This window comes from Ciona intestinalis, unplaced genomic scaffold (genome assembly GCF_000224145.3).
Source record: "Ciona intestinalis unplaced genomic scaffold, KH HT001055.1, whole genome shotgun sequence".
In the NCBI taxonomy this organism is placed as follows: Eukaryota; Metazoa; Chordata; class Ascidiacea; order Phlebobranchia; family Cionidae; genus Ciona; species Ciona intestinalis.
Genome location: NW_004191376.1, coordinates 993 through 9,879, shown reverse-complemented (window position 1 = coordinate 9,879; position 8,887 = coordinate 993). Strand labels below are relative to the sequence as shown.

At 34.8% G+C, this 8,887-nt stretch overlaps 1 long non-coding RNA gene across 1 annotated transcript in view; it reads right to left on the bottom strand.

Annotated features, from left to right (window-relative positions):
* The window catches only part of LOC108950810, a 21,211-nt gene extending 13,552 nt beyond the window's left edge, over positions 1-7,659 (bottom strand). The window contains exon 1 of the long non-coding RNA XR_003397322.1: positions 6,790-7,659. This is a non-coding gene — a long non-coding RNA (uncharacterized LOC108950810). The remainder of the gene's footprint in view (positions 1-6,789) is intronic.
* Between the last annotated feature and the right edge of the window lie 1,228 nt (positions 7,660-8,887).

The following is an 8,887-nucleotide window of genomic DNA, read 5'->3' as shown; positions in this document are numbered from 1 at the left end:
TCAGAGCTTAGAAAACTGTCACTTATCGCGCGGCGGTACGAGGGCGAGCTCTTGCCCGCTATTCCCTGTTATCCCGCCGCGAGATCGACTTGCAACTAGCTGCGACAAAACCACTCGATACGACCAAAACGGCAATTGGCAGCGCAAACGAACAGCCACATTTCTATTTAGCGCACCCTTTGCCAGTGTTGGTGGTTTTTAGTTTCCGCCGAGCCCACACTGTGACTTGAGGTAGTTGCGACTCTTACCACGAGAAGGTAACCACCTTAAGAGAGTCGTAACCATTTTAAAAAATGGGCAAACTTTTCATTTAAACTCTAAACCGGTTCGCGGTGAGGGCAAGTAACATGCTTGTACTGGACTCCTCGGGTCCATATCTCAGACTCATGCGTCATTAGTCATTTACTAGTGGTTTGTGTGGGAGCTATATTGAGGAGGTACTTAGGTATTAACAGGGCTCTGCCCAAGTAGCTGGATATTCAAGTAAAAAACAGGTACAAAAGGCGCGAAAATCAAAGAAGAAACAACAGGAAAAGTGGTTGTTAAGACTACGTGGAAGTTATACTGAAGAGGGACTTAGTCGTAACAGGAATCAGGCCAAAGGGCTAGGTATTTAAGTAGGTAACAGGTATGGAAGACGCAAAAATCAGTAGAGAAGCAACAGGAAAAGCGGGTGTTAAAACTCTTTCAAAGATGGGGCGAATTTACGGTAACTGTAGAGCGACAGTTGGTCGTCGTTAGATGGAGCTAGCATCACGTAATTCCCCCGTTCGCCGTGCAGGTACGAAAATGGCGCCACATAGTTTAGCCGTGCTCGCAAACTACTGCACTGGCTAGGGCCACCTCTCTAGGCAGCAGCAATCGGTATCTTAGAAATTGCTCCGTCTCAGAGGCCATACACACTCGCCAGTCCAGCGTTATTGAGCTAAACTCCACTATGGACGCCTTTGTGGCTTCTCTAGCCCACTGCGTGACCTGCTCACACTTGTAATAGTTAATTTTTCGTGTTACTTGTTTTTTAAACAATCAAAAATTAAAATTTTATTAAAAAAAAATTTAACTTTAGTTTTTACAACAATTTTTTTTTTTTGCAAAATCATTTCTAAAAAAATATAAGTTTATAACAGTACAACTACAATTTTTATGCTGAAATAACAAAAAAAATCAATTTTTTCATGTTTTTAAATTTAATTCAAAAAACTGTTTTAATTAAAACTGTACAGTTACTACTTGTTCTAAACAGAAAAAAATTAAAATTTTATTGAAAAAAAATTTTTAACATTAGTTTTTACAACAATTTTTTTTTTGCAGAAATTTTTCGGAAAAATTTTAAGTTTATATCGGTACAACTACAATTTTTAAGCAAAAAAATCATTTTTTTCATGTTTTTTAAAGGAATTCCAAAAAAATGTTTTAATTAAATCTGTACAGTTACTTGTTTAAAATTAAAATTTTATTAAAAAAAAATTTTAACATTAGTTTTACAACAATTTTTTTCTTTTTTAATTTTTTCGAAAATATTTGAAGTTTATAACAGTACAATTACAATATTTATGCTGAAAAAAAACAAAAAAAAACAATTGTTTAGTGTTTCCCAAAGGAGTTCAAAAAAATGTTTTAATTAAAACTGTACAGTTACTAAAAAAAAAAAAAATTAATTAAAATAAAATTTATTATTAGTTTTTACAACAATTTTTTATTTATTTTTTGCAAAATTTTTTCTGAAAAAATTTAAGTTCATAACAGTACAACTACAATTTTTATGCAAAAAAAAACAAAAAAAATCAATTTTTTCATGTTTCGCAAAGGAAATCAAAATAGGTTTTAATTAAAACTGTACAGTTACTTGTTTTAAACAACAAAAAATTAAAAAAATTTATTGAAAAAAAAAATTTTAATATTAGTTTTTACAACAATTTTTTTTTCTGCAAATTTTTTTTTTAAGTTCATAACAGTACAACTATAATTTTAATGCAAAAAAAAAAAAAATCAATTTTTTCATGTTTCCCAAGGGAATTCCAAAAAATGTTTTAATTAAAACTGTACAGTTACTTGTTTTAAACAATAAAAAAAAATTAATTAAAATAAAATTTAATTATTAGTTTTTACAACAATTTTTTATTTATTTTTTGCAAAATTTTTTCTGAAAAATTTTAAGTTCATAACAGTACAACTATAATTTTTATGCAAAAAAAAAAATCAATTTTTTCATGTTTCCCAAAGGAAATCAAAAAATATTTTAATTAAAACTGTACAGTTACTTGTTTTAAACAATAAAAAAAAAATGAATTAAAATAAAATTTAACTATTAGTTTTTACAACAATTTTTTATTTATTTTTTGCAAAATTTTTTCTGAAAAATTTTAAGTTCATAACAGTACAACTACAATTTTTATGCAAAAAAAAAGAAACAAATTTTTTCATGTTTCCCAAAGGAAATCAAAAAATACTTAACTAAAAGAATTAAAAAAAAAGAATAAAAAATTAAAAAAATTTTAACATTAGTTTTTACAACAATTTTTTATTTATTTTTTTGCAAAATTTTTTCGGAAAAATTTTAAGTTCATAACAGTACAACTACAATTTTTATGCAAAAAAAAAGAAACAAATTTTTTCTTGTTTCCCAAACGAAATCAAAAAAACAATAAAGAATTAAAAAAAAATTAAAAAAATTTTAACATTAGTTTTTACAACAATTTTTTATTTATTTTTTGCAAAATTTTTTCGGAAAAATTTTAAGTTCATAACAGTACAACTACAATTCTTGTTTCCCAAACGAAATCAAAAAAATGTTTTATTAAAACTGTACAGTTACTTGTTTAAACAATAACAAAATTAAAAATTAAAAAAAAATTTAACATTAGTTTTTACAACAATTGTTTTTTTTTGCAAACTTTTTTCAAAAAAATTTTAAGTTTATAACATTAAAAAATGTTTTAAATAAAACTGTACAGTTACTTGTTTTTAGCAACAAAAAATTAAAACTTTATAAAAAAAAAATTTTAACATTAGTTTTTACAATTTTTTTGGCAAAAACTTTTGAGTTTAAAACAGTACAACTACAATTTTCATGCAAAAAAAACAAAAAAATCAATTTTTTCATGTTTCCCAAAAGAATTCAAAAAAAAGTTTTAAATAAAACTGTACAGTTACTGGTTTTAAGCAATAAAAATTAACACTTTATTAAAAAAAGTTTCTAACATTAGTATTTACAACAGTTTTTTTTTGCAAAAAAATTTAAGTTCAAAACAGTACAACTACATTTTTTATGCGAAAAAAACAAAAAAATCATTTTTATGATTACTGGTTTTAAGCAATAAAAATTAACACTTTATTAAAAAAAGTTTCTAACATTAGTATTTACAACAGTTTTTTTTTGCAAAAAAAAATAAGTTCAAAACAGTACAACTACATTTTTTATGCGAAAAAAAACAAAAAAATCATTTTTATGATTTCCCAGAAGCGTGCTTTAGATTACTGCTTCTCTCAATGAAAGCTTTATTTGTTACTTGGGTAATCTCGTCTTGGTGATGTAAACTTTATTTACGTCAATATTATGTTTATAATTAATATAATTAAATATATTTATAATATAATTGTTTATATCGTTAATTATATTAGTATTTCGCGGTTTTCACGCTACATTCGATTTTTTATTTTGCGGAACAGCTGACATTTTCATTCCTAAACTTTAACATTCAAAAGTTTTTTACAACAAAAGAATACGAAACTATTTTTAAACTACTATTCTGTTTTTTAACAACAAAAAAATAAATAGGAAACTATTTTTTGAATTTGTATCTTTGTTATGGCGTGTTTCAGATGAGTGCTTCTCTCGATGAAAGCTTTATTTGTCACTTATGTAATCTCGTCTTAGTGATGTGAACATTGTTTATCTTTTTTTATGTGTACAAGTCGTTATTTATTATTTTGCAGTTTTAACGCTGCTGCTGTGGTTCGACCCGCTGCACTCCCCGCACCTATTCCACCTCCAGCATTGGGAGCCCGAGCCGTGCAGGCAACTCCTGCGTTCCCAGCGCCTATACTCTTCTACAGTAGCAACCGCGCCTTGGTATCCCAGAGAGGGTTCGAGCATCTCGGCACCCCGCAGAGAGCTCGGGAAGCTTGGCGTACTAATACAACGACCGGGGGGGGGGGACAGCTTTCACTACAACGAAACCGGACGTCGGGCCGAAGTTTTCGCTCAGTGTAAAACAACCTAGCATGGTAGGGTCGGCAAGAGCACGACCTCGAAGACCTGGCTCCGCAGCGAGGGCACCTCGGCACCCCGGAGAAAGCTCGGCGCAATTGTACAACAGCGGGGGCGGACAGCTTCCACCACAACGAAGCCCGACGTCCGGGCAACGTTTGCTTACGCACACTGCCCTCGTTATCGCGTCGTTAACGCCTTCCGATCCGACGCCGACACGCCCTTACGTATGCTAATGCACACCGCGTCAGAGCATACGTGGAGAAGTGAAATTTTGAGACTCTCCCGACGCGAGAAATGCTTGGCACGACGGGCCAAAGAATTCAATCCTACTCGATCGGTGTCGTATCGCACGTCGTAATAAAATAAATTTAGCTGAATGCTACACGTGTTTACAGAAGTGCATCAGAGGTAGTATTTTATTCTAGATTTTGATTTTATACTGCGAGGCAAAAATGACATTATATAATTCGTTGAAGTGTAAAATTGAGCGTGAGCAGCTGTTTTAGTACAACAAGAAATGACATTGATATCACTCATGCTGCAACAAACAAACAAAAAGTAAATGGAAATTTTACTGTTAAATTCAAATTGCAATATATGAAACTGAATTAATTAACTGGCAGAAGTGTTTGGGTTGATGCGATGTTTAAAGAAAGAGACACTAAATCGGAATTCATACTTGCTAATGGATTACATAGTTCCTCTAGAGCACCCATAATCTCATCAAAACCTGCGTGAAGAGACTTTACAGCAGCGTGATTTGTGCTCCATCGCGTATCAATCACTCGCTTCAGCGCGATTGGCGCATGCTTTAGAAGGACATCCCATCTATGAGTAGAGGCAGAAAAAAAACATAGTCTTTCTAAAACAGCGAAAAATCTGTCGCTTAATTGCGACGATCCGACGGCATGAACACCTGCAAGATTCAGTGTGTGATTTCCACACTGTACTACAAATAGTGCTTTTGGATTTTTTGCTGAACTCCAGCATGAATTCCCGGTGTGATTTCCACACGGTACAAATAGTGCTTTTGGATTTATGTTTTTGATTTTTTGCCGAACTCCAGCATGAATTCCCGACATGGTAGATGCCAACTGTCTCGGTGCTTTGGATGGCAAACACATTGGAATAGAAAGCCCACCAAACAGGCAAACACATTGGAATAAAAAGCCCACCAAACAATCGCTTCTAGTATACTATGAGCGTCACCTCGTGTATTAAGATTTTCGTTTGGATTACATAGTTCCTCTAGAGTCTAGAGCATCCATAATCTCATGAAAACCTGCGTGAAGAGCCTTTACAGCAGCGTGATGTGTGCTCCATCGCGTATCAATCACTCGCTTCAGCGCGATTGGCGCATGCTTTAGAAGGACATCCCATCTATGAGTAGAGGCAGAAAAAAAACATAGTCTTTCTAAAACAGCGAAAAATCTGTGGCTTAATTGCGACGATCCGACGGCATGAACACCTGCAAGATTCAGTGTGTGATTTCCACACTGTACTACAAATAGTGCTTTTGGATTTTTTGCTGAACTCCAGCATGAATTCCCGGTGTGATTTCCACACGGTACAAATAGTGCTTTTGGATTTATGTTTTTGATTTTTTGCCGAACTCCAGCATGAATTCCCGACATGGTAGATGCCAACTGTCTCGGTGCTTTGGATGGCAAACACATTGGAATAGAAAGCCCACCAAACAGGCAAACACATTGGAATAAAAAGCCCACCAAACAATCGCTTCTAGTATACTATGAGCGTCACCTCGTGTATTAAGATTTTCGTTTGGATTACATAGTTCCTCTAGAGTCTAGAGCATCCATAATCTCATGAAAACCTGCGTGAAGAGCCTTTACAGCAGCGTGATGTGTGCTCCATCGCGTATCAATCACTCGCTTCAGCGCGATTGGCGCATGCTTTAGAAGGACATCCCATCTATGAGTAGAGGCAGAAAAAAAACATAGTCTTTCTAAAACAGCGAAAAATCTGTCGCTTAATTGCGACGATCCGACGGCATGAACACCTGCAAGATTCAGTGTGTGATTTCCACACTGTACTACAAATAGTGCTTTTGGATTTATGTTTTTGATTTTTTGCTGAACTCCAGCATGAATTCCCGACACGGTAGATGCGTTGTCGTAGCCTTGTCCCCTCTACACATCATCACGTCTAAGTTGTTTAGTTCTTCAAGTTCATCTAGAATAGATTGAAAAATTTCAGATGCCGTTTTTCCGCTTAACGGAAAGAAATTCAAAAATGATTCCAGTTGGGCAATACTACTGTTTTTGATTGTTGTTACATATCTGACAATAAAAGTCATTTGTATGTGATATTTCCGGAGTGGTGTCGCACATAATCGCAAAATATTTAGCTTCGCGCACCTCTTCAAGAATGATGTTTTTGACTTGTTTACTGAGAAGCAAAGTAAGCTCATTTTGAATAGTGGGAGAAAGATAAGTAGTTGTCATTCTTAGAAATACGAATATCTGAAAGGTGTTTGCTGAGTATGGGACTATATTTTGCCAGAATCTTCACGGTCTCGAAAAAATTCCCTTGGTTGTTGGATTCAAAAGCTTCACGATGTCCTCGAAAAGGAGGGTTTCGTTTACTTAAAAATAATATGACCTCAACAACGCTTTCTAAAATTGCTTTCCACTTTTTTTGGTCTTCACTCGTATTTTTCTGCAGGTTCTTGTCAATCGTTTCTTGTATTTGTAGTCTCAATGCAAGATCTTTCCATTTTCCAAGCATTCTTTGTGGATTTTGGACTTCTCATGCTCAAATATGCGTGGGTTTAAATGCCAAAAATTATTGAAACAACAATAACAATACATATTCCTTTTTCGAATATAATAACCAACTTCTCAAAATTCTGTTACCGTTTTTGAGTATTTTATAGAACCATTCTTTGAAAACACTTCTTCGCTCAAGCTTAGTGCTGGTATCTCCAACTTTAATTATTCTGCTCTTTGAAGCAAATGGGCCATCCTTGTTTTGATACTTTTCAGGTCCTGCTTTGACTAACTCAACTCTCACATTGTGATCTATAACTTCAGGCCAAGAGCATCATTGGACAAATTGTCGACTACTGCAACTGCCTCGTGGCTGCTACGCCACTGATAGGCAGCTGAATCCCTGTGAGTGTGCTAACATAACTCACAATATGCATACAAATATAAGACCAAAGAAGAAATAGACATTCGAGCCATAACATTAATGAAACCCTGCGAGTGTATCAACTCACAATAAGCCTAAAAAATAGGTATAAGAGGGCATTTTGCCATCACTCGTTGGGGGAAAACTTTACCCATCTCAACGGTTATGCTTGTTGGGGTCTTAGTCAGACTCACTTCAACAGTAATAAAGTAATATAATATTCGGGCCACATAGACCAGTGAAACCCTGTGAGTGGTCAGCTCGGTATAAAGAGAAAAAGATTCATCGTTGACTGCACTTGCCATCCAAAGTTAGTATAGACCAAGTTAGGAAACGGATTGTAAAACAACGAGTCTTGTTATCCATTGTCTCGCGTCTATGACGTCATAGTCGCCACCATTACGGAGCCCACGGCATAGCATTTTATCATTGCTGGGTGCTGTTTTTCGTTTAAATATTGCGATTTTTTAAAAACCAAGCACTTCTGCGCGTAAAAATGGCTTTCTACTAATGTTATATCTTATCACAATAATAAACGTCACAAAAATAATCAACTTTTATTAAACACTCAATCGATTCAAGAGTAAAAAAACAGAAAATATCAAGTTTACTAACCAAAAACATAAAAGAACGTGTTTAAAATATAAAAATACAAACAAAAACGCATAACATTACCATAAACTGGTGTATCTAGCTGCAGTTTTGCATGTAAATTGCCGTGATTTTACTTTTTGGCTCACAAACTCAACGCGTATACTCGGCAACGAAACTTAAGGTATCTTTGTAAAATTTGCCTAATATCGAAGTGACATTGAGGAAAACAATACTGAGTTATTTTTGGTCCTCTGCTTGAATCAGTAAGCTACCTTTTCTGCGTTCCGGGTCTTTATGAATTCGGAAAACGCGAACACCTTATCTGCTAGTACTTTTGGAGCTGCATGTCCACTCATGTTGGATTATAAATGTAGTAAAGAATGGCTCTGTAGGTTCGTAGGTATGATCATATATTATTATGTAAACTAAGCTGATTGCTGCTAATCTTAATCGCCAACGTAAAGTACCCTGTCTAACCACACTGTACGCCGAAAACCAGTCAAATACTAATTTACTCCACATTAATTCCTAGATTGAATATTATATAACAAGATTTATATTAGAAATTATATTTTATATGTTAAAACAACCGCTAGACGTGTTTTCTAGCTTTGTATCGCTTACAAGAACTAAATGAACACATGCCGACCATGCATTTGTATAGGCGATTCACGCTCTGTGGGCTCCGTAATGGCGGACACGAGCGCCGTTTCCTAACTTGGTCTATACTAACTTTGTTGCCATCGGAAGGATTTTTTGTGTCCAGCGGTTCACCAACTGTGGGGGGGAGCGGCCAATGTTGAAGTTGTTGCTCGCGCTCTGCAGCCTCGCGACGACGCTGTTCCATCCTGCCCCGACGCACACGCTATCCGTTCCTGCCCCGACGCTCACGCTATCCGACTCCGCAACGCATTGCACACCGATGTA